Below are 19,441 nucleotides of genomic sequence, written 5' to 3'. Positions count from 1 at the left end.
TCCTGCAAACAATTAAAGCTTACATTTCCATGTTATTTACATCTTTTGCACAAATTTGTAGTTGAAACTCTTTTGTGTTGTAAATGTTGATGTGTTGAAATGGAATGCTTTTGCTTGGTTTTGAACAAATATGGTCTTAGCTATGAAATTTGAATCCTCTAGTTTGCAAGGTGCTTCTGCTTACGGCCATTCCACCCTTAGAATGCCTGATCTCGTCTGATCTCAGAAGCTACCTAGGGTTGGGCCTGGTTAGTACTTGAATGGGAGACTGTCTGGGAATATCAGGTGTTGTAAGCTTTTCCAATCCTGCAAACAATTAAAGCTTACATTTCCATGTTATTTACATCTTTTGCACAAATTTGTAGTTGAAACTCTTTTGTGTTGTAAATGTTGATGTGTTGAAATGGAATGCTTTTGCTTGGTTTTGAACAAATATGGTCTTAGCTATGAAATTTGAATCCTCTAGTTTGCAAGGTGCTTCTGCTTACGGCCATTCCACCCTTAGAATGCCTGATCTCGTCTGATCTCAGAAGCTACCTAGGGTTGGGCCTGGTTAGTACTTGAATGGGAGACTGTCTGGGAATATCAGGTGTTGTAAGCTTTTCCAATCCTGCAAACAATTAAAGCTTACATTTCCATGTTATTTACATCTTTTGCACAAATTTGTAGATGAAACTCTTTTGTGTTGTAAATGTTGATGTGTTGAAATGGAATGCTTTGTGTTGTAAATGTTGATGTGTTGAAATGGAATGCTTTTGCTTGGTTTTGAACAAATATGGTCTTAGCTATGAAATTTGAATCCTCTAGTTTGCAAGGTGCTTCTGCTTACGGCCATTCCACCCTTAGAATGCCTGATCTCGTCTGATCTCAGAAGCTACCTAGGGTTGGGCCTGTTTAGTACTTGAATGGGAGACTGTCTGGGAATACCAGGTGTTGTAAGCTTTTCCAATCCTGCAAACAATTAAAGCTTACATTTCCATGTTATTTACATCTTTTGCACAAATTTGTAGTTGAAACTCTTTTGTGTTGTAAATGTTGATGTGTTGAAATGGAATGCTTTTGCTTGGTTTTGAACAAATATGGTCTTAGCTATGAAATTTGAATCCTCTAGTTTGCAAGGTGCTTCTGCTTACGGCCATTCCACCCTTAGAATGCCTGATCTCGTCTGATCTCAGAAGCTACCTAGGGTTGGGCCTGGTTAGTACTTGAATGGGAGACTGTCTGGGAATACCAGGTGTTGTAAGCTTTTCCAATCCTGCAAACAATTAAAGCTTACATTTCCATGTTATTTACATCTTTTGCACAAATTTGTAGTTGAAACTCTTTTGTGTTGTAAATGTTGATGTGTTGAAATGGAATGCTTTTGCTTGGTTTTGAACAAATATGGTCTTAGCTATGAAATTTGAATCCTCTAGTTTGCAAGGTGCTTCTGCTTACGGCCATTCCACCCTTAGAATGCCTGATCTCGTCTGATCTCAGAAGCTACCTAGGGTTGGGCCTGGTTAGTACTTGAATGGGAGACTGTCTGGGAATATCAGGTGTTGTAAGCTTTTCCAATCCTGCAAACAATTAAAGCTTACATTTCCATGTTATTTACATCTTTTGCACAAATTTGTAGTTGAAACTCTTTTGTGTTGTAAATGTTGATGTGTTGAAATGGAATGCTTTTGCTTGGTTTTGAACAAATATGGTCTTAGCTATGAAATTTGAATCCTCTAGTTTGCAAGGTGCTTCTGCTTACGGCCATTCCACCCTTAGAATGCCTGATCTCGTCTGATCTCAGAAGCTACCTAGGGTTGGGCCTGGTTAGTACTTGAATGGGAGACTGTCTGGGAATATCAGGTGTTGTAAGCTTTTCCAATCCTGCAAACAATTAAAGCTTACATTTCCATGTTATTTACATCTTTTGCACAAATTTGTAGATGAAACTCTTTTGTGTTGTAAATGTTGATGTGTTGAAATGGAATGCTTTGTGTTGTAAATGTTGATGTGTTGAAATGGAATGCTTTTGCTTGGTTTTGAACAAATATGGTCTTAGCTATGAAATTTGAATCCTCTAGTTTGCAAGGTGCTTCTGCTTACGGCCATTCCACCCTTAGAATGCCTGATCTCGTCTGATCTCAGAAGCTACCTAGGGTTGGGCCTGTTTAGTACTTGAATGGGAGACTGTCTGGGAATACCAGGTGTTGTAAGCTTTTCCAATCCTGCAAACAATTAAAGCTTACATTTCCATGTTATTTACATCTTTTGCACAAATTTGTAGTTGAAACTCTTTTGTGTTGTAAATGTTGATGTGTTGAAATGGAATGCTTTTGCTTGGTTTTGAACAAATATGGTCTTAGCTATGAAATTTGAATCCTCTAGTTTGCAAGGTGCTTCTGCTTAAGGCCATTCCACCCTTAGAATGCCTGATCTCGTCTGATCTCAGAAGCTACCTAGGGTTTGGCCTGGTTAGTACTTGAATGGGAGACTGTCTGGGAATACCAGGTGTTGTAAGCTTTTCCAATCCTGCAAACAATTAAAGCTTACATTTCCATGTTATTTACATCTTTTGCACAAATTTGTAGTTGAAACTCTTTTGTGTTGTAAATGTTGATGTGTTGAAATGGAATGCTTTGTGTTGTAAATGTTGATGTGTTGAAATGGAATGCTTTTGCTTGGTTTTGAACAAATATGGTCTTAGCTATGAAATTTGAATCCTCTAGTTTGCAAGGTGCTTCTGCTTACGGCCATTCCACCCTTAGAATGCCTGATCTCGTCTGATCTCAGAAGCTACCTAGGGTTGGGCCTGTTTAGTACTTGAATGGGAGACTGTCTGGGAATACCAGGTGTTGTAAGCTTTTCCAATCCTGCAAACAATTAAATCTTACATTTCCATGTTATTTACATCTTTTGCACAAATTTGTAGTTGAAACTCTTTTGTGTTGTAAATGTTGATGTGTTGAAATGGAATGCTTTTGCTTGGTTTTGAACAAATATGGTCTTAGCTATGAAATTTGAATCCTCTAGTTTGCAAGGTGCTTCTGCTTAAGGCCATTCCACCCTTAGAATGCCTGATCTCGTCTGATCTCAGAAGCTACCTAGGGTTTGGCCTGGTTAGTACTTGAATGGGAGACTGTCTGGGAATACCAGGTGTTGTAAGCTTTTCCAATCCTGCAAACAATTAAAGCTTACATTTCCATGTTATTTACATCTTTTGCACAAATTTGTAGTTGAAACTCTTTTGTGTTGTAAATGTTGATGTGTTGAAATGGAATGCTTTTGCTTGGTTTTGAACAAATATGGTCTTAGCTATGAAATTTGAATCCTCTAGGTTTGTAAGGTGCTTCTGCTTACGGCCATTCCACCCTTAGAATGCCTGATCTCGTCTGATCTCAGAAGCTACCTAGGGTTGGGCCTGGTTAGTACTTGAATGGGAGACTGTCTGGGAATATCAGGTGTTGTAAGCTTTTCCAATCCTGCAAACAATTAAAGCTTACATTTCCATGTTATTTACATCTTTTGCACAAATTTGTAGATGAAACTCTTTTGTGTTGTAAATGTTGATGTGTTAAAATGGAATGCTTTGTGTTGCAAATGTTGATGTGTTGAAATGGAATGCTTTTGCTTGGTTTTGAACAAATATGGTCTTAGCTATGAAATTTGAATCCTCTAGTTTGCAAGGTGCTTCTGCTTACGGCCATTCCACCCTTAGAATGCCTGATCTCGTCTGATCTCAGAAGCTACCTAGGGTTGGGCACGGTTAGTACTTGAATGGGAGACTGTCTGGGAATACCAGGTGTTGTAAGCTTTTCCAATCCTGCAAACAATTAAAGCTTACATTTCCATGTTATTTACATCTTTTGCACAAATTTGTAGATGAAACTCTTTTGTGTTGTAAATGTTGATGTGTTGAAATGGAATGCTTTGTGTTGTAAATATTGATGTGTTGAAATGGAATGCTTTTGCTTGGTTTTGAACAAATATGGTCTTAGCTATGAAATTTGAATCCTCTAGTTTGCTAGGTGCTTCTGCTTACGGCCATTCCACCCTCAGAATGCCTGATCTCGTCTGATCTCAGAAGCTACCTAGGGTTGGGCCTGGTTAGTACTTGAATGGGAGACTGTCTGGGAATACCAGGTGTTGTAAGCTTTTCCAATCCTGCAAACAATTAAAGCTTACATTTCCATGTTATTTACATCTTTTGCACAAATTTGTAGATGAAACTCTTTTGTGTTGTAAATGTTGATGTGTTGAAATGGAATGTTTTTGCTTGGTTTTGAACAAATATGGTCTTAGCTATGAAATTTGAATCCTCTAGTTTGCAAGGTGCTTCTGCTTGCGGCCATTCTATCCTTAGAATGCCTGATCTTGTCTGATCTCAGAAGCTACCAAGGGTTGGGCCTGGTTAGTACTTGAATGGGAGACTGTCTGGGAATACCAGGTGTTGTAAGCTTTTCCAATCCTGCAAACAATTAAAGCTTACATTTCCATGTTATTTACATCTTTTGCACAAATTTGTAGTTGAAACTCTTTTGTGTTGTAAATGTTGATGTGTTGAAATGGAATGCTTTTGCTTGGTTTTGAACAAATATGGTCTTAGCTATGAAATTTGAATCCTCTAGTTTGCAAGGTGCTTCTGCTTGCGGCCATTCCATCCTTAGAATGCCTGATCTTGTCTCATCTCAGAAGCTACCAAGGGTTGGGCCTGGTTAGTACTTGAATGGGAGACTGTCTGGGAATACCAGGTGTTGTAAGCTTTTCCAATCCTGCAAACAATTAAAGCTTACATTTCCATGTTATTTACATCTTTTGCACAAATTTGTAGTTGAAACTCTTTTGTGTTGTAAATATTGATGTGTTGAAATGGAATGCTTTTGCTTGGTTTTGAACAAATATGGTCTTAGCTATGAAATTTGAATCCTCTAGTTTGCTAGGTGCTTCTGCTTACGGCCATTCCACCCTCAGAATGCCTGATCTCGTCTGATCTCAGAAGCTACCTAGGGTTGGGCCTGGTTAGTACTTGAATGGGAGACTGTCTGGGAATACCAGGTGTTGTAAGCTTTTCCAATCCTGCAAACAATTAAAGCTTACATTTCCATGTTATTTACATCTTTTGCACAAATTTGTAGTTGAAACTCTTTTGTGTTGTAAATGTTGATGTGTTGAAATGGAATGCTTTTGCTTGGTTTTGAACAAATATGGTCTTAGCTATGAAATTTGAATCCTCTAGGTTTGCAAGGTGCTTCTGCCTACGGCCATTCCACCCTTAGAATGCCTGATCTCGTCTGATCTCAGAAGCTACCTAGGGTTGGGCCTGGTTAGTACTTGAATGGGAGACTGTCTGGGAATACCAGGTGTTGTAAGCTTTTCCAATCCTGCAAACAATTAAAGCTTACATTTCCATGTTATTTACATCTTTTGCACAAATTTGTAGTTGAAACTCTTTTGTGTTGTAAATATTGATGTGTTGAAATGGAATGCTTTTGCTTGGTTTTGAACAAATATGGTCTTAGCTATGAAATTTGAATCCTCTAGTTTGCTAGGTGCTTCTGCTTACGGCCATTCCACCCTCAGAATGCCTGATCTCGTCTGATCTCAGAAGCTACCTAGGGTTGGGCCTGGTTAGTACTTGAATGGGAGACTGTCTGGGAATACCAGGTGTTGTAAGCTTTTCCAATCCTGCAAACAATTAAAGCTTACATTTCCATGTTATTTACATCTTTTGCACAAATTTGTAGTTGAAACTCTTTTGTGTTGTAAATGTTGATGTGTTGAAATGGAATGCTTTTGCTTGGTTTTGAACAAATATGGTCTTAGCTATGAAATTTGAATCCTCTAGGTTTGCAAGGTGCTTCTGCCTACGGCCATTCCACCCTTAGAATGCCTGATCTCGTCTGATCTCAGAAGCTACCTAGGGTTGGGCCTGGTTAGTACTTGAATGGGAGACTGTCTGGGAATACCAGGTGTTGTAAGCTTTTCCAATCCTGCAAACAATTAAAGCTTACATTTCCATGTTATTTACATCTTTTGCACAAATTTGTAGATGAAACTCTTTTGTGTTGTAAATGTTGATGTGTTGAAATGGAATGCTTTGTATTGTAAATGTTGATGTGTTGAAATGGAATGCTTTTGCTTGGTTTTGAACAAATATGGTCTTAGCTATGAAATTTGAATCCTCTAGTTTGCAAGGTGCTTCTGCTTACGGCCATTCCACCCTTAGAATGCCTGATCTCGTCTGATCTCAGAAGCTACCTAGGGTTGGGCCTGGTTAGTACTTGAATGGGAGACTGTCTGGGAATATCAGGTGTTGTAAGCTTTTCCAATCCTGCAAACAATTAAAGCTTACATTTCCATGTTTTTTACATCTTTTGCACAAATTTGTAGTTGAAACTCTTTTGTGTTGTAAATATTGATGTGTTGAAATGGAATGCTTTTGCTTGGTTTTGAACAAATATGGTCTTAGCTATGAAATTTGAATCCTCTAGTTTGCTAGGTGCTTCTGCTTACGGCCATTCCACCCTCAGAATGCCTGATCTCGTCTGATCTCAGAAGCTACCTTGGGTTGGGCCTGGTTAGTACTTGAATGGGAGACTGTCTGGGAACACCAGGTGTTGTAAGCTTTTCCAATCCTGCAAACAATTAAAGCTTACATTTCCATGTTATTTACATCTTTTGCACAAATTTGTAGTTGAAACTCTTTTGTGTTGTAAATGTTGATGTGTTGAAATGGAATGCTTTTGCTTGGTTTTGAACAAATATGGTCTTAGCTATGAAATTTGAATCCTCTAGTTTGGAAGGTGCTTCTGCTTACGGCCATTCCACCCTTAGAATGTCTGATCTCGTCTGATCTCAGAAGCTACCTAGGGTTGGGCCTGGTTAGTACTTGAATGGGAGACTGTCTGGGAATACCAGGTGTTGTAAGCTTTTCCAATCCTGCAAACAATTAAAGCTTACATTTCCATGTTTTTTACATCTTTTGCACAAATTTGTAGTTGAAACTCTTTTGTGTTGTAAATGTTGATGTGTTGAAATGGAATGTTTTTGCTTGGTTTTGAACAAATATGGTCTTAGCTATGAAATTTGAATCCTCTAGTTTGCAAGGTGCTTCTGCTTACGGCCATTCCACCCTTAGAATTCCTGATCTCGTCTGATCTCAGAAGCTACCTAGGGTTGGGCCTGGTTAGTACTTGAATGGGAGACTGTCTGGGAATATCAGGTGTTGTAAGCTTTTCCAATCCTGCAAACAATTAAAGCTTACATTTCCATGTTATTTACATCTTTTGCACAAATTTGTAGATGAAACTCTTTTGTGTTGTAAATGTTGATGTGTTGAAATGGAATGCTTTGTATTGTAAATGTTGATGTGTTGAAATGGAATGCTTTTGCTTGGTTTTGAACAAATATGGTCTTAGCTATGAAATTTGAATCCTCTAGTTTGCAAGGTGCTTCTGCTTACGGCCATTCCACCCTTAGAATGCCTGATCTCGTCTGATCTCAGAAGCTACCTAGGGTTGGGCCTGGTTAGTAATTGAATGGGAGACTGTCTGGGAATATCAGGTGTTGTAAGCTTTTCCAATCCTGCAAACAATTAAAGCTTACATTTCCATGTTATTTACATCTTTTGCACAAATTTGTAGTTGAAACTCTTTTGTGTTGTAAATGTTGATGTGTTGAAATGGAATGCTTTTGCTTGGTTTTGAACAAATATGGTCTTAGCTATGAAATTTGAATCCTCTAGTTTGCAAGGTGCTTCTGCTTACGGCCATTCCACCCTTAGAATGCCTGATCTCGTCTGATCTCAGAAGCTACCTAGGGTTGGGCCTGGTTCGTACTTGAATGGGAGACTGTCTGGGAATACCAGGTGTTGTAAGATTTTCCAATCCTGCAAACAATTAAAGCTTACATTTCCATGTTATTTACACCTTTTGCACAAATTTGTAGTTGAAACTCTTTTGTGTTGTAAATGTTGATGTGTTGAAATGGAATGCTTTGTGTTGGAAATGTTGATGTGTTGAAATGGAATGCTTTTGTTTGGTTTTGAACAAATATGGTCTTAGCTATGAAATTTGAATCCTCTAGTTTGCAAGGTGCTTCTGCTTACGGCCATTCCACCCTTAGAATGCCTGATCTCGTCTGATCTCCGAAGCTACCTAGGGTTGGGCCTGGTTAGTACTTGAATGGGAGACTGTCTGGGAATACCAGGTGTTGTAAGCTTTTCCAATCCTGCAAACAATTAAAGCTTACATTTCCATGTTATTTACATCTTTTGCACAAATTTGTAGTTGAAACTCTTTTGTGTTGTAAATGTTGATGTGTTGAAATGGAATGCTTTTGCTTGGTTTTGAACAAATATGGTCTTAGCTATGAAATTTGAATCCTCTAGTTTGCAAGGTGCTTCTGCTTACGGCCATTCCACCCTTAGAATGCCTGATCTCGTCTGATCTCAGAAGCTACCTAGGGTTGGGCCTGGTTAGTACTTGAATGGGAGACTGTCTGGGAATACCAGGTGTTGTAAGCTTTTCCAATCCTGCAAACAATTAAAGCTTACATTTCCATGTTATTTACATCTTTTGCACAAATTTGTAGTTGAAACTCTTTTGTGTTGTAAATATTGATGTGTTGAAATGGAATGCTTTTGCTTGGTTTTGAACAAATATGGTCTTAGCTATGAAATTTGAATCCTCTAGTTTGGAAGGTGCTTCTGCTTACGGCCATTCCACCCTTAGAATGCCTGATCTCGTCTGATCTCAGAAGCTACCTAGGGTTGGGCCTGGTTAGTACTTGAATAGGAGACTGTCTGGGAATACCAGGTGTTGTAAGCTTTTCCAATCCTGCAAACAATTAAAGCTTACATTTCCATGTTATTTACATCTTTTGCACAAATTTGCAGTTGAAACTCTTTTGTGTTGTAAATGTTGATGTGTTGAAATGGAATGCTTTGTGTTGGAAATGTTGATGTGTTGAAATGGAATGCTTTTGCTTGGTTTTGAACAAATATGGTCTTAGCTATGAAATTTGAATCCTCTAGTTTGCAAGGTGCTTCTGCTTACGGCCATTCCACCCTTAGAATGCCTGATCTCGTCTGATCTCAGAAGCTACCTAGGGTTGGGCCTGGTTAGTACTTGAATGGGAGACTGTCTGGGAATACCAGGTGTTGTAAGCTTTTCCAATCCTGCAAACAATTAAAGCTTACATTTCCATGTTATTTACATCTTTTGCACAAATTTGTAGTTAAAACTCTTTTGTGTTGTAAATGTTGATGTGTTGAAATGGAATGCTTTTGCTTGGTTTTGAACAAATATGGTCTTAGCTATGAAATTTGAATCGTCTAGTTTGCAAGGTGCTTCTGCTTACGGCCATTCCACCCTTAGAATGCCTGATCTCGTCTGATCTCAGAAGCTACCTAGGGTTGGGCCTGGTTAGTACTTGAATGGGAGACTGTCTGGGAATACCAGGTGTTGTAAGCTTTTCCAATCCTGCAAACAATTAAAGCTTACATTTCCATGTTATTTACATCTTTTGCACAAATTTGTAGTTGAAACTCTTTTGTGTTGTAAATGTTGATGTGTTGAAATGGAATGCTTTTGCTTGGTTTTGAACAAATATGGTCTTAGCTATGAAATTTGAATCCTCTAGTTTGGAAGGTGCTTCTGCTTACGGCCATTCCACCCTTAGAATGCCTGATCTCGTCTGATCTCAGAAGCTACCTAGGGTTGGGCCTGGTTAGTACTTGAATGGGAGACTGTCTGGGAATACCAGGTGTTGTAAGCTTTTCCAATCCTGCAAACAATTAAAGCTTACATTTCCATGTTATTTACATCTTTTGCACAAATTTGTAGTTGAAACTCTTTTGTGTTGTAAATGTTGATGTGTTGAAATGGAATGCTTTTGCTTGGTTTTGAACAAATATGGTCTTAGCTATGAAATTTGAATCCTCTAGTTTGGAAGGTGCTTCTGCTTACGGCCATTCCACCCTTAGAATGCCTGATCTCGTCTGATCTCAGAAGCTACCTAGGGTTGGGCCTGGTTAGTACTTGAATGGGAGACTGTCTGGGAATATCAGGTGTTGTAAGCTTTTCCAATCCTGCAAACAATTAAAGCTTACATTTCCATGTTATTTACATCTTTTGCACAAATTTGTAGTTGAAACTCTTTTGTGTTGTAAATGTTGATGTGTTGAAATGGAATGCTTTTGCTTGGTTTTGAACAAATATGGTCTTAGCTATGAAATTTGAATCCTCTAGTTTGCAAGGTGCTTCTGCTTACGGCCATTCCACCCTTAGAATGCCTGATCTCGTCTGATCTCAGAAGCTACCTAGGGTTGGGCCTGGTTAGTACTTGAATGGGAGACTGTCTGGGAATACCAGGTGTTGTAAGCTTTTCCAATCCTGCAAACAATTAAAGCTTACATTTCCATGTTATTTACATCTTTTGCACAAATTTGTAGTTGAAACTCTTTTGTGTTGTAAATGTTGATGTGTTGAAATGGAATGCTTTTGCTTGGTTTTGAACAAATATGGTCTTAGCTATGAAATTTGAATCCTCTAGTTTGCAAGGTGCTTCTGCTTACGGCCATTCCACCCTTAGAATGCCTGATCTTGTCTGATCTCAGAAGCTACCTAGGGTTGGGCCTGGTTAGTACTTGAATGGGAGACTGTCTGGGAATACCAGGTGTTGTAAGCTTTTCCAATCCTGCAAACAATTAAAGCTTACATTTCCATGTTATTTACATCTTTTGCACAAATTTGTAGTTGAAACTCTTTTGTGTTGTAAATGTTGATGTGTTGAAATGGAATGCTTTTGCTTGGTTTTGAACAAATATGGTCTTAGCTATGAAATTTGAATCCTCTAGTTTGCAAGGTGCTTCTGCTTACGGCCATTCCACCCTTAGAATGCCTGATCTCGTCTGATCTCAGAAGCTACCTAGGGTTGGGCCTGGTTAGTACTTGAATGGGAGACTGTCTGGGAATACCAGGTGTTGTAAGCTTTTCCAATCCTGCAAACAATTAAAGCTTACATTTCCATGTTATTTACATCTTTTGCACAAATTTGTAGTTGAAACTCTTTTGTGTTGTAAATGTTGATGTGTTGAAATGGAATGCTTTTGCTTGGTTTTGAACAAATATGGTCTTAGCTATGAAATTTGAATCCTCTAGTTTGCAAGGTGCTTCTGCTTACGGCCATTCCACCCTTAGAATGCCTGATCTCGTCTGATCTCAGAAGCTACCTAGGGTTGGGCCTGGTTAGTACTTGAATGGGAGACTGTCTGGGAATACCAGGTGTTGTAAGCTTTTCCAATCCTGCAAACAATTAAAGCTTACATTTCCATGTTATTTACATCTTTTGCACAAATTTGTAGTTGAAACTCTTTTGTGTTGTAAATGTTGATGTGTTGAAATGGAATGCTTTTGCTTGGTTTTGAACAAATATGGTCTTAGCTATGAAATTTGAATCCTCTAGGTTTGCAAGGTGCTTCTGCCTACGGCCATTCCACCCTTAGAATGCCTGATCTCGTCTGATCTCAGAAGCTACCTAGGGTTGGGCCTGGTTAGTACTTGAATGGGAGACTGTCTGGGAATACCAGGTGTTGTAAGCTTTTCCAATCCTGCAAACAATTAAAGCTTACATTTCCATGTTATTTACATCTTTTGCACAAATTTGTAGTTGAAACTCTTTTGTGTTGTAAATGTTGATGTGTTGAAATGGAATGCTTTTGCTTGGTTTTGAACAAATATGGTCTTAGCTATGAAATTTGAATCCTCTAGTTTGCAAGGTGCTTCTGCTTAAGGCCATTCCACCCTTAGAATGCCTGATCTCGTCTGATTTCAGAAGCTACCTAGGGTTGGGCCTGGTTAGTACTTGAATGGGAGACTGTCTGGGAATATCAGGTGTTGTAAGCTTTTCCAATCCTGCAAACAATTAAAGCTTACATTTCCATGTTATTTACATCTTTTGCACAAATTTGTAGATGAAACTCTTTTGTGTTGTAAATGTTGATGTGTTGAAATGGAATGCTTTGTGTTGTAAATGTTGATGTGTTGAAATGGAATGCTTTTGCTTGGTTTTGAACAAATATGGTCTTAGCTATGAAATTTGAATCCTCTAGTTTGCAAGGTGCTTCTGCTTAAGGCCATTCCACCCTTAGAATGCCTGATCTCGTCTGATCTCAGAAGCTACCTACGGTTGGGCCTGGTTAGTACTTGAATGGGAGACTGTCTGGGAATACCAGGTGTTGTAAGATTTTCCAATCCTGCAAACAATTAAAGCTTACATTTCCATGTTATTTACATCTTTTGCACAAATTTGTAGTTGAAACTCTTTTGTGTTGTAAATGTTGATGTGTTGAAATGGAATGCTTTTGCTTGGTTTTGAACAAATATGGTCTTAGCTATGAAATTTGAATCCTCTAGGTTTGCAAGGTGCTTCTGCTTACGGCCATTCCACCCTTAGAATGCCTGATCTCGTCTGATCTCAGAAGCTACCTAGGGTTGGGCCTGGTTAGTACTTGAATGGGAGACTGTCTGGGAATATCAGGTGTTGTAAGCTTTTCCAATCCTGCAAACAATTAAAGCTTACATTTCCATGTTATTTACATCTTTTGCACAAATTTGTAGATGAAACTCTTTTGTGTTGTAAATGTTGATGTGTTGAAATGGAATGCTTTGTGTTGTAAATGTTGATGTGTTGAAATGGAATGCTTTTGCTTGGTTTTGAACAAATATGGTCTTAGCTATGAAATTTGAATCCTCTAGTTTGCAAGGTGCTTCTGCTTACGGCCATTCCACCCTTAGAATGCCTGATCTCGTCTGATCTCAGAAGCTACCTAGGGTTGGGCCTGGTTAGTACTTGAATGGGAGACTGTCTGGGAATACCAGGTGTTGTAAGCTTTTCCAATCCTGCAAACAATTAAAGCTTACATTTCCATGTTATTTACATCTTTTGCACAAATTTGTAGTTGAAACTCTTTTGTGTTGTAAATGTTGATGTGTTGAAATGGAATGCTTTTGCTTGGTTTTGAACAAATATGGTCTTAGCTATGAAATTTGAATCCTCTAGTTTGCAAGGTGCTTCTGCTTAAGGCCATTCCACCCTTAGAATGCCTGATCTCGTCTGATCTCAGAAGCTACCTAGGGTTGGGCCTGGTTAGTACTTGAATGGGAGACTGTCTGGGAATATCAGGTGTTGTAAGCTTTTCCAATCCTGCAAACAAGTAAAGCTTACATTTCCATGTTATTTACATCTTTTGCACAAATTTGTAGTTGAAACTCTTTTGTGTTGTAAATGTTGATGTGTTGAAATGGAATGCTTTTGCTTGTTTTTGAACAAATATGGTCTTAGCTATGAAATTTGAATCCTCTAGTTTGCAAGGTGCTTCTGCTTATGGCCATTCCACCCTTAGAATGTCTGATCTCGTCTGATCTCAGAAGCTACCTAGGGTTGGGCCTGGTTAGTACTTGAATGGGAGACTGTCTGGGAATACCAGGTGTTGTAAGCTTTTCCAATCCTGCAAACAATTAAAGCTTACATTTCCATGTTATTTACATCTTTTGCACAAATTTGTAGTTGAAACTCTTTTGCGTTGTAAATGTTGATGTGTTGAAATGGAATGCTTTTGCTTGGTTTTGAACAAATATGGTCTTAGCTATGAAATTTGAATCCTCTAGTTTGCAAGGTGCTTCTGCTTACGGCCATTCCACCCTTAGAATGCCTGATCTCGTCTGATCTCAGAAGCTACCTAGGGTTTGGCCTGGTTAGTACTTGAATGGGAGACTGTCTGGGAATACCAGGTGTTGTAAGCTTTTCCAATCCTGCAAACAATTAAAGCTTACATTTCCATGTTTTTTACATCTTTTGCACAAATTTGTATTTGAAACTCTTTTGTGTTGTAAATGTTGATGTGTTGAAATGGAATGCTTTTGCTTGGTTTTGAACAAATATGGTCTTAGCTATGAAATTTGAATCCTCTAGTTTGCAAGGTGCTTCTGCTTACGGCCATTCCACCCTTAGAATGCCTGATCTCGTCTGATCTCAGAAACTACCTAGGGTTGGGCCTGGTTAGTACTTGAATGGGAGACTGTCTGGGAATATCAGGTGTTGTAAGCTTTTCAATCCTGCAAACAAGTAAAGCTTACATTTCCATGTTATTTACATCTTTTGCACAAATTTGTAGTTGAAACTCTTTTGTGTTGTAAATGTTGATGTGTTGAAATGGAATGCTTTTGCTTGTTTTTGAACAAATATGGTCTTAGCTATGAAATTTGAATCCTCTAGTTTGCAAGGTGCTTCTGCTTATGGCCATTCCACCCTTAGAATGTCTGATCTCGTCTGATCTCAGAAGCTACCTAGGGTTGGGCCTGGTTAGTACTTGAATGGGAGACTGTCTGGGAATACCAGGTGTTGTAAGCTTTTCCAATCCTGCAAACAATTAAAGCTTACATTTCCATGTTTTTTACATCTTTTGCACAAATTTGTAGTTGAAACTCTTTTGTGTTGTAAATGTTGATGTGTTGAAATGGAATGTTTTTGCTTGGTTTTGAACAAATATGGTCTTAGCTATGAAATTTGAATCCTCTAGTTTGCAAGGTGCTTCTGCTTACGGCCATTCCACCCTTAGAATGCCTGATCTCGTCTGATCTCAGAAGCTACCGAGGGTTGGGACTGGTTAGTACTTGAATGGGAGACTGTCTGGGAATACCAGGTGTTGTAAGCTTTTCCAATCCTGCAAACAATTAAAGCTTACATTTCCATGTTATTTACATCTTTTGCACAAATTTGTAGTTGAAACTCTTTTGTGTTGTAAATGTTGATGTGTTGAAATGGAATGTTTTTGCTTGGTTTTGAACAAATATGGTCTTAGCTATGAAATTTGAATCCTCTAGTTTGCAAGGTGCTTCTGCTTACGGCCATTCCACCCTTAGAATGCCTGATCTCGTCTGATCTCAGAAGCTACCTAGGGTTGGGCCTGGTTAGTACTTGAATGGGAGACTGTCTGGGAATACCAGGTGTTGTAAGCTTTTCCAATCCTGCAAACAATTAAAGCTTACATTTCCATGTTTTTTACATCTTTTGCACAAATTTGTAGTTGAAACTCTTTTGTGTTGTAAATGTTGATGTGTTGAAATGGAATGTTTTTGCTTGGTTTTGAACAAATATGGTCTTAGCTATGAAATTTGAATCCTCTAGTTTGCAAGGTGCTTCTGCTTACGGCCATTCCACCCTTAGAATGCCTGATCTCGTCTGATCTCAGAAGCTACCAAGGGTTGGGACTGGTTAGTACTTGAATGGGAGACTGTCTGGGAATACCAGGTGTTGTAAGCTTTTCCAATCCTGCAAACAATTAAAGCTTACATTTCCATGTTATTTACATCTTTTGCACAAATTTGTAGTTGAAACTCTTTTGTGTTGTAAATGTTGATGTGTTGAAATGGAATGCTTTGTGTTGTAAATGTTGATGTGTTGAAATGGAATGCTTTTGCTTGGTTTTGAACAAATATGGTCTTAGCTATGAAATTTGAATCCTCTAGTTTGCAAGGTGCTTCTGCTTACGGCCATTCCACCCTTAGAATGCCTCATCTCGTCTGATCTGAGAAGCTACCTAGGGTTGGGCCTGGTTAGTACTTGAATGGGAGACTGTCTGGGAATATCAGGTGTTGTAAGCTTTTCCAATCCTGCAAACAATTAAAGCTTACATTTCCATGTTATTTACATCTTTTGCACAAATTTGTAGTTGAAACTCTTTTGTGTTGTAAATGTTGATGTGTTGAAATGGAATGCTTTGTGTTGTAAATGTTGATGTGTTGAAATGGAATGCTTTTGCTTGGTTTTGAACAAATATGGTCTTAGCTATGAAATTTGAATCCTCTAGTTTGCAAGGTGCTTCTGCTTACGGCCATTCCACCCTTAGAATGCCTCATCTCGTCTGATCTGAGAAGCTACCTAGGGTTGGGCCTGGTTAGTACTTGAATGGGAGACTGTCTGGGAATATCAGGTGTTGTAAGCTTTTCCAATCCTGCAAACAATTAAAGCTTACATTTCCATGTTATTTACATCTTTTGCACAAATTTGTAGTTGAAACTCTTTTGTGTTATAAATGTTGATGTGGGTTGGGCCTGGTTAGTACTTGAATGGGAGACTGTCTGGGAATACCAGGTGTTGTAAGCTTTTCCAATCCTGCAAACAATTAAAGCTTACATTTCCATGTTATTTATATCTTTTGCACTTATTTGTAGTTGACACTCTTTTGTGTGGTAAATGTTGATGTGTTGAAATGGAATGCTTTTGCTTGGTTTTGAACAAATATGGTCTTAGCTATGAAATTTGAATCCTCTAGTTTGAAAGGTGCTTCTGCTTACGGCCATTCCACCCTTAGAATGCCTGATCTTGTCTGATCTCAGAAACTACCTAGAGTTGGGCCTGGTTAGTACTTGAATGGGAGACTGTCTGGGAATATCAGGTGTTGTAAGCTTTTCCAATCCTGCAAACAATTAAAGCTTACATTTCCATGTTATTTACATCTTTTGCACAAATTTGTAATTGAAACTCTTTTGTGTTGTAAATGTTGATGTGTTGAAATGGAATGCTTTTGCTTGGTTTTGAACAAATATGGTCTTAGCTATGAAATTTGAATCCTCTAGTTTTCAAAGTGCTTCTGCTTGCGGCCATTCCACCCTTAGAATGCCTGATCTCGTCTGATCTCAGAAGCTACCTAGGGTTGGGCCTGGTTAGTACTTGAATGGGAGACTGTCTGGGAATACCAGGTGATGTAAGCTTTTCCAATCCTGCAAACAATTAAAGCTTACATTTCCATGTTATTTACATCTTTTGCACAAATTTGTAGTTGAAACTCTTTTGTGTTGTAAATGTTGATGTGTTGAAATGGAATGCTTTGTGTTGTAAATGTTGATGTGTTGAAATGGAATGCTTTTGCTTGGTTTTCAACAAATATGGTCTTAGCTATGAAATTTGAATCCTCTAGTTTGGAAGGTGTTTTTGCTTACGACCATTCCACCCTTAGAATGCCAGATCTCGTCTGATCTCAGAAGCTACCTAGGGTTGGGCCTGGTTAGTACTTGAATGGGAGACTGTCTGGGAATACCAGGTGTTGTAAGCTTTTCCAATCCTGCAAACAATTAAAGCTTACATTTCCATGTTATTTACATCTTTTGCACAAATTTGTAGTTGAAACTCTTTTGTGTTATAAATGTTGATGTGGGTTGGGTCTGGTTAGTACTTGAATGGGAGACTGTCTGGGAATACCAGGTGTTGTAAGCTTTTCCAATCCTGCAAACAATTAAAGCTTACATTTCCATGTTATTTACATCTTTTGCACAAATTTGTAGTTGAAACTCTTTTGTGTTATTAATGTTGATGTGGGTTGGGTCTGGTTAGTACTTGAATGGGAGACTGTCTGGGAATACCAGGTGTTGTAAGCTTTTCCAATCCTGCAAACAATTAAAGCTTACATTTCCATGTTATTTACATCTTTTGCACAAATTTGTAGTTGAAACTCTTTTGTGTGGTAAATGTTGATGTGTTGAAATGGAATGCTTTGTGTTGTAAATGTTGATGTGTTGAAATGGAATGCTTTTGCTTGGTTTTGAACAAATATGGTCTTAGCTATGAAATTTGAATCCTCTAGTTTGCTAAGTGCTTGTGCTTACGGCCATTCCACCCTTAGAATGCCTGATCTCGTCTGATCTCAGAAGCTACCATTGGGTTGGGCCTGGTTAGTACTTGAATGGGAGACTGTCTGGGAATACCAGGTGTTGTAAGCTTTTCCAATCCTGCAAACAATTAAAGCTTACATTTCCATGTTATTTACATCTTTTGCACAAATTTGTAGTTGAAACTCTTTTGTGTTATTAATGTTGATGTGGGTTGGGTCTGGTTAGTACTTGAATGGGAGACTGTCTGGGAATACCAGGTGTTGTAAGCTTTTCCAATCCTGCAAACAATTAAAGCTTACATTTCCATGTTATTTACATCTTTTGCACAAATTTGTAGTTGAAACTCTTTTGTGTTGTAAATGTTGATGTGTTGAAATGGAATGCTTTTGCTTGGTTTTGAACAAATATGGTCTTAGCTATGAAATTTGAATCCTCTACTTTGCAAGGTCCTTCTGCTTACGGCCATTCCACCCTTAGAATGCCTGATCTTGTCTGATCTCAGAAGCTACCTAGGGTTGGGCCTGGTTACTACTTGAATGGCAGACTGTCTGGGAATACCAGGTGTTGTAAGCTTTTCCAATCCTGCAAACAATTAAAGCTTACATTTCCATGTTATTTACATCTTTTGCAGAAATTTGTAGTTGAAACTCTTTTGTGTTGTAAATGTTGTGTTGAAATGGAATGCCTTTGCTTGGTTTTGAACCAATATGGTCTTAGCTATGAAATTTGAATCCTCTAGTTTGCAAGGCTCTTCTGCTTACGGCAATTCCACCCTTAGAATGCCTGATCTCGTCTGATCTCAGAAGCTACCTAGGGTTGGGCACGTTTAGTACTTGAATGGGAGACTGTCTGGGAATACCAGGTGTTGTAAGCTTTTCCAATCCTGCAAACAATTAAAGCTTACATTTCCATGTTATTTACATCTTTTGCACAAATTTGTAGTTGAAACTCTTTTGTATTGTAAATGTTGATGTGTTGAAATGGAATGCTTTTGCTTGGTTTTCAACAAATATGGTCTTAGCTATGAAATTTGAATCCTCTAGTTTGGAAGGTGTTTTTTCTTACGACCATTCCACTCTTAGAATGCCTGATCTCGTCTGATCTCAGAAGCTACCTAGGGTTGGGCCTGGTTAGTACTTGAATGGGAGACTGTCTGGGAATATCAGGTGTTGTAAGCTTTTCCAATCCTGCAAACAATTAAAGCTTACATTTCCATGTTATTTACATCTTTTGCACAAATTTGTAGTTGAAACTCTTTTGTGTTGTAAATGTTGATGTCTTGAAATGGAATGCTTTTACTTGGTTTCGAACAAATATGGTCTTATCTATGAAATTTGAATCCTCTCGTTTGCAAGGCTCTTCTGATTACGGCCATTCCACCCTTAGAACGCCTGATGTTGTCTGATCTCAGAAGCTACATAGGGTTGGGTCTGGTTAGTACTTGAATGGGAGACTGTCTGGGAATACCAGGTGTTGTAAGCTTTTCCAATCCTGCAAACAATTAAAGCTTACATTTCCATGTTATTTACATCTTTTGCACAAATTTGTAGTTGAAACTCTTTTGTGTTATAAATGTTGATGTGGGTTGGGTCTGGTTAGTACTTGAATGGGAGACTGTCTGGGAATACCAGGAGTTGTAAGCTTTTCCAATCCTGCAAACAATTAAAGCTTACATTTCCATGTTATTTACATCTTTTGCACAAATTTGTAGTTGAAACTCTTTTGTGTTATAAATGTTGATGTGGGTTGGGTCTGGTTAGTACTTGAATGGGAGACTGTCTGGGAATACCAGG

General features: G+C 38.5%; 59 pseudogenes; all 59 read left to right on the top strand.

The window, feature by feature from the left end:
- Nucleotides 1-178: 178 nt before the first annotated feature.
- Nucleotides 179-297, top strand: LOC140570671 (5S ribosomal RNA; annotated as a pseudogene).
- A 185-nt stretch (nucleotides 298-482) lies between these two features.
- Nucleotides 483-601, top strand: LOC140570670 (5S ribosomal RNA; annotated as a pseudogene).
- Nucleotides 602-823: 222 nt separating this feature from the next.
- Nucleotides 824-942, top strand: LOC140571307 (5S ribosomal RNA; annotated as a pseudogene).
- A 185-nt stretch (nucleotides 943-1,127) lies between these two features.
- On the top strand, nucleotides 1,128-1,246 carry LOC140569093 (5S ribosomal RNA; annotated as a pseudogene).
- A 185-nt stretch (nucleotides 1,247-1,431) lies between these two features.
- Nucleotides 1,432-1,550, top strand: LOC140570669 (5S ribosomal RNA; annotated as a pseudogene).
- Nucleotides 1,551-1,735: 185 nt separating this feature from the next.
- LOC140570668 (5S ribosomal RNA) lies at nucleotides 1,736-1,854 on the top strand (annotated as a pseudogene).
- A 222-nt stretch (nucleotides 1,855-2,076) lies between these two features.
- On the top strand, nucleotides 2,077-2,195 carry LOC140571306 (5S ribosomal RNA; annotated as a pseudogene).
- A 185-nt stretch (nucleotides 2,196-2,380) lies between these two features.
- On the top strand, nucleotides 2,381-2,499 carry LOC140567513 (5S ribosomal RNA; annotated as a pseudogene).
- A 222-nt stretch (nucleotides 2,500-2,721) lies between these two features.
- LOC140571305 (5S ribosomal RNA) lies at nucleotides 2,722-2,840 on the top strand (annotated as a pseudogene).
- A 185-nt stretch (nucleotides 2,841-3,025) lies between these two features.
- Nucleotides 3,026-3,144, top strand: LOC140567511 (5S ribosomal RNA; annotated as a pseudogene).
- A 186-nt stretch (nucleotides 3,145-3,330) lies between these two features.
- LOC140570666 (5S ribosomal RNA) lies at nucleotides 3,331-3,449 on the top strand (annotated as a pseudogene).
- A 222-nt stretch (nucleotides 3,450-3,671) lies between these two features.
- Nucleotides 3,672-3,790, top strand: LOC140572873 (5S ribosomal RNA; annotated as a pseudogene).
- Nucleotides 3,791-4,012: 222 nt separating this feature from the next.
- On the top strand, nucleotides 4,013-4,131 carry LOC140570221 (5S ribosomal RNA; annotated as a pseudogene).
- A 185-nt stretch (nucleotides 4,132-4,316) lies between these two features.
- On the top strand, nucleotides 4,317-4,435 carry LOC140566806 (5S ribosomal RNA; annotated as a pseudogene).
- Nucleotides 4,436-4,620: 185 nt separating this feature from the next.
- LOC140568042 (5S ribosomal RNA) lies at nucleotides 4,621-4,739 on the top strand (annotated as a pseudogene).
- A 185-nt stretch (nucleotides 4,740-4,924) lies between these two features.
- On the top strand, nucleotides 4,925-5,043 carry LOC140570220 (5S ribosomal RNA; annotated as a pseudogene).
- A 186-nt stretch (nucleotides 5,044-5,229) lies between these two features.
- LOC140571848 (5S ribosomal RNA) lies at nucleotides 5,230-5,348 on the top strand (annotated as a pseudogene).
- Nucleotides 5,349-5,533: 185 nt separating this feature from the next.
- On the top strand, nucleotides 5,534-5,652 carry LOC140570219 (5S ribosomal RNA; annotated as a pseudogene).
- Nucleotides 5,653-5,838: 186 nt separating this feature from the next.
- LOC140571847 (5S ribosomal RNA) lies at nucleotides 5,839-5,957 on the top strand (annotated as a pseudogene).
- A 222-nt stretch (nucleotides 5,958-6,179) lies between these two features.
- On the top strand, nucleotides 6,180-6,298 carry LOC140570665 (5S ribosomal RNA; annotated as a pseudogene).
- Nucleotides 6,299-6,483: 185 nt separating this feature from the next.
- On the top strand, nucleotides 6,484-6,602 carry LOC140572433 (5S ribosomal RNA; annotated as a pseudogene).
- Nucleotides 6,603-6,787: 185 nt separating this feature from the next.
- LOC140571775 (5S ribosomal RNA) lies at nucleotides 6,788-6,906 on the top strand (annotated as a pseudogene).
- Nucleotides 6,907-7,091: 185 nt separating this feature from the next.
- LOC140570890 (5S ribosomal RNA) lies at nucleotides 7,092-7,210 on the top strand (annotated as a pseudogene).
- Nucleotides 7,211-7,432: 222 nt separating this feature from the next.
- Nucleotides 7,433-7,551, top strand: LOC140566040 (5S ribosomal RNA; annotated as a pseudogene).
- A 185-nt stretch (nucleotides 7,552-7,736) lies between these two features.
- Nucleotides 7,737-7,855, top strand: LOC140566123 (5S ribosomal RNA; annotated as a pseudogene).
- Nucleotides 7,856-8,077: 222 nt separating this feature from the next.
- Nucleotides 8,078-8,196, top strand: LOC140572128 (5S ribosomal RNA; annotated as a pseudogene).
- A 185-nt stretch (nucleotides 8,197-8,381) lies between these two features.
- On the top strand, nucleotides 8,382-8,500 carry LOC140569092 (5S ribosomal RNA; annotated as a pseudogene).
- Nucleotides 8,501-8,685: 185 nt separating this feature from the next.
- On the top strand, nucleotides 8,686-8,804 carry LOC140572742 (5S ribosomal RNA; annotated as a pseudogene).
- Nucleotides 8,805-9,026: 222 nt separating this feature from the next.
- On the top strand, nucleotides 9,027-9,145 carry LOC140569091 (5S ribosomal RNA; annotated as a pseudogene).
- A 185-nt stretch (nucleotides 9,146-9,330) lies between these two features.
- On the top strand, nucleotides 9,331-9,449 carry LOC140569090 (5S ribosomal RNA; annotated as a pseudogene).
- Nucleotides 9,450-9,634: 185 nt separating this feature from the next.
- Nucleotides 9,635-9,753, top strand: LOC140569089 (5S ribosomal RNA; annotated as a pseudogene).
- A 185-nt stretch (nucleotides 9,754-9,938) lies between these two features.
- On the top strand, nucleotides 9,939-10,057 carry LOC140570664 (5S ribosomal RNA; annotated as a pseudogene).
- A 185-nt stretch (nucleotides 10,058-10,242) lies between these two features.
- On the top strand, nucleotides 10,243-10,361 carry LOC140569088 (5S ribosomal RNA; annotated as a pseudogene).
- Nucleotides 10,362-10,546: 185 nt separating this feature from the next.
- Nucleotides 10,547-10,665, top strand: LOC140572169 (5S ribosomal RNA; annotated as a pseudogene).
- A 185-nt stretch (nucleotides 10,666-10,850) lies between these two features.
- Nucleotides 10,851-10,969, top strand: LOC140569087 (5S ribosomal RNA; annotated as a pseudogene).
- A 185-nt stretch (nucleotides 10,970-11,154) lies between these two features.
- Nucleotides 11,155-11,273, top strand: LOC140569085 (5S ribosomal RNA; annotated as a pseudogene).
- A 186-nt stretch (nucleotides 11,274-11,459) lies between these two features.
- Nucleotides 11,460-11,578, top strand: LOC140571846 (5S ribosomal RNA; annotated as a pseudogene).
- A 185-nt stretch (nucleotides 11,579-11,763) lies between these two features.
- On the top strand, nucleotides 11,764-11,882 carry LOC140567476 (5S ribosomal RNA; annotated as a pseudogene).
- A 222-nt stretch (nucleotides 11,883-12,104) lies between these two features.
- Nucleotides 12,105-12,223, top strand: LOC140567844 (5S ribosomal RNA; annotated as a pseudogene).
- A 186-nt stretch (nucleotides 12,224-12,409) lies between these two features.
- On the top strand, nucleotides 12,410-12,528 carry LOC140570663 (5S ribosomal RNA; annotated as a pseudogene).
- A 222-nt stretch (nucleotides 12,529-12,750) lies between these two features.
- Nucleotides 12,751-12,869, top strand: LOC140569084 (5S ribosomal RNA; annotated as a pseudogene).
- A 185-nt stretch (nucleotides 12,870-13,054) lies between these two features.
- LOC140566330 (5S ribosomal RNA) lies at nucleotides 13,055-13,173 on the top strand (annotated as a pseudogene).
- A 185-nt stretch (nucleotides 13,174-13,358) lies between these two features.
- Nucleotides 13,359-13,477, top strand: LOC140572581 (5S ribosomal RNA; annotated as a pseudogene).
- Nucleotides 13,478-13,662: 185 nt separating this feature from the next.
- Nucleotides 13,663-13,781, top strand: LOC140572831 (5S ribosomal RNA; annotated as a pseudogene).
- Nucleotides 13,782-13,966: 185 nt separating this feature from the next.
- LOC140570390 (5S ribosomal RNA) lies at nucleotides 13,967-14,085 on the top strand (annotated as a pseudogene).
- Nucleotides 14,086-14,269: 184 nt separating this feature from the next.
- Nucleotides 14,270-14,388, top strand: LOC140572580 (5S ribosomal RNA; annotated as a pseudogene).
- Nucleotides 14,389-14,573: 185 nt separating this feature from the next.
- On the top strand, nucleotides 14,574-14,692 carry LOC140572703 (5S ribosomal RNA; annotated as a pseudogene).
- Nucleotides 14,693-14,877: 185 nt separating this feature from the next.
- LOC140569083 (5S ribosomal RNA) lies at nucleotides 14,878-14,996 on the top strand (annotated as a pseudogene).
- A 185-nt stretch (nucleotides 14,997-15,181) lies between these two features.
- LOC140572032 (5S ribosomal RNA) lies at nucleotides 15,182-15,300 on the top strand (annotated as a pseudogene).
- Nucleotides 15,301-15,522: 222 nt separating this feature from the next.
- Nucleotides 15,523-15,641, top strand: LOC140572061 (5S ribosomal RNA; annotated as a pseudogene).
- A 222-nt stretch (nucleotides 15,642-15,863) lies between these two features.
- LOC140572060 (5S ribosomal RNA) lies at nucleotides 15,864-15,982 on the top strand (annotated as a pseudogene).
- Nucleotides 15,983-16,328: 346 nt separating this feature from the next.
- On the top strand, nucleotides 16,329-16,447 carry LOC140567010 (5S ribosomal RNA; annotated as a pseudogene).
- Nucleotides 16,448-16,632: 185 nt separating this feature from the next.
- Nucleotides 16,633-16,751, top strand: LOC140572237 (5S ribosomal RNA; annotated as a pseudogene).
- A 222-nt stretch (nucleotides 16,752-16,973) lies between these two features.
- On the top strand, nucleotides 16,974-17,092 carry LOC140571236 (5S ribosomal RNA; annotated as a pseudogene).
- Nucleotides 17,093-17,636: 544 nt separating this feature from the next.
- On the top strand, nucleotides 17,637-17,756 carry LOC140566460 (5S ribosomal RNA; annotated as a pseudogene).
- A 346-nt stretch (nucleotides 17,757-18,102) lies between these two features.
- LOC140567747 (5S ribosomal RNA) lies at nucleotides 18,103-18,221 on the top strand (annotated as a pseudogene).
- Nucleotides 18,222-18,403: 182 nt separating this feature from the next.
- LOC140567325 (5S ribosomal RNA) lies at nucleotides 18,404-18,522 on the top strand (annotated as a pseudogene).
- Nucleotides 18,523-18,707: 185 nt separating this feature from the next.
- LOC140572385 (5S ribosomal RNA) lies at nucleotides 18,708-18,826 on the top strand (annotated as a pseudogene).
- Nucleotides 18,827-19,011: 185 nt separating this feature from the next.
- LOC140568019 (5S ribosomal RNA) lies at nucleotides 19,012-19,130 on the top strand (annotated as a pseudogene).
- The last annotated feature ends 311 nt before the right edge of the window (nucleotides 19,131-19,441 follow it).

The sequence above is a fragment of the Salminus brasiliensis genome, chromosome 11 (assembly GCF_030463535.1).
Source record: "Salminus brasiliensis chromosome 11, fSalBra1.hap2, whole genome shotgun sequence".
NCBI classification, from domain to species: Eukaryota; Metazoa; Chordata; class Actinopteri; order Characiformes; family Bryconidae; genus Salminus; species Salminus brasiliensis.
Note: the sequence above shows the minus strand (reverse complement) of the source record. Positions and strands in the feature narration are given on the sequence as shown.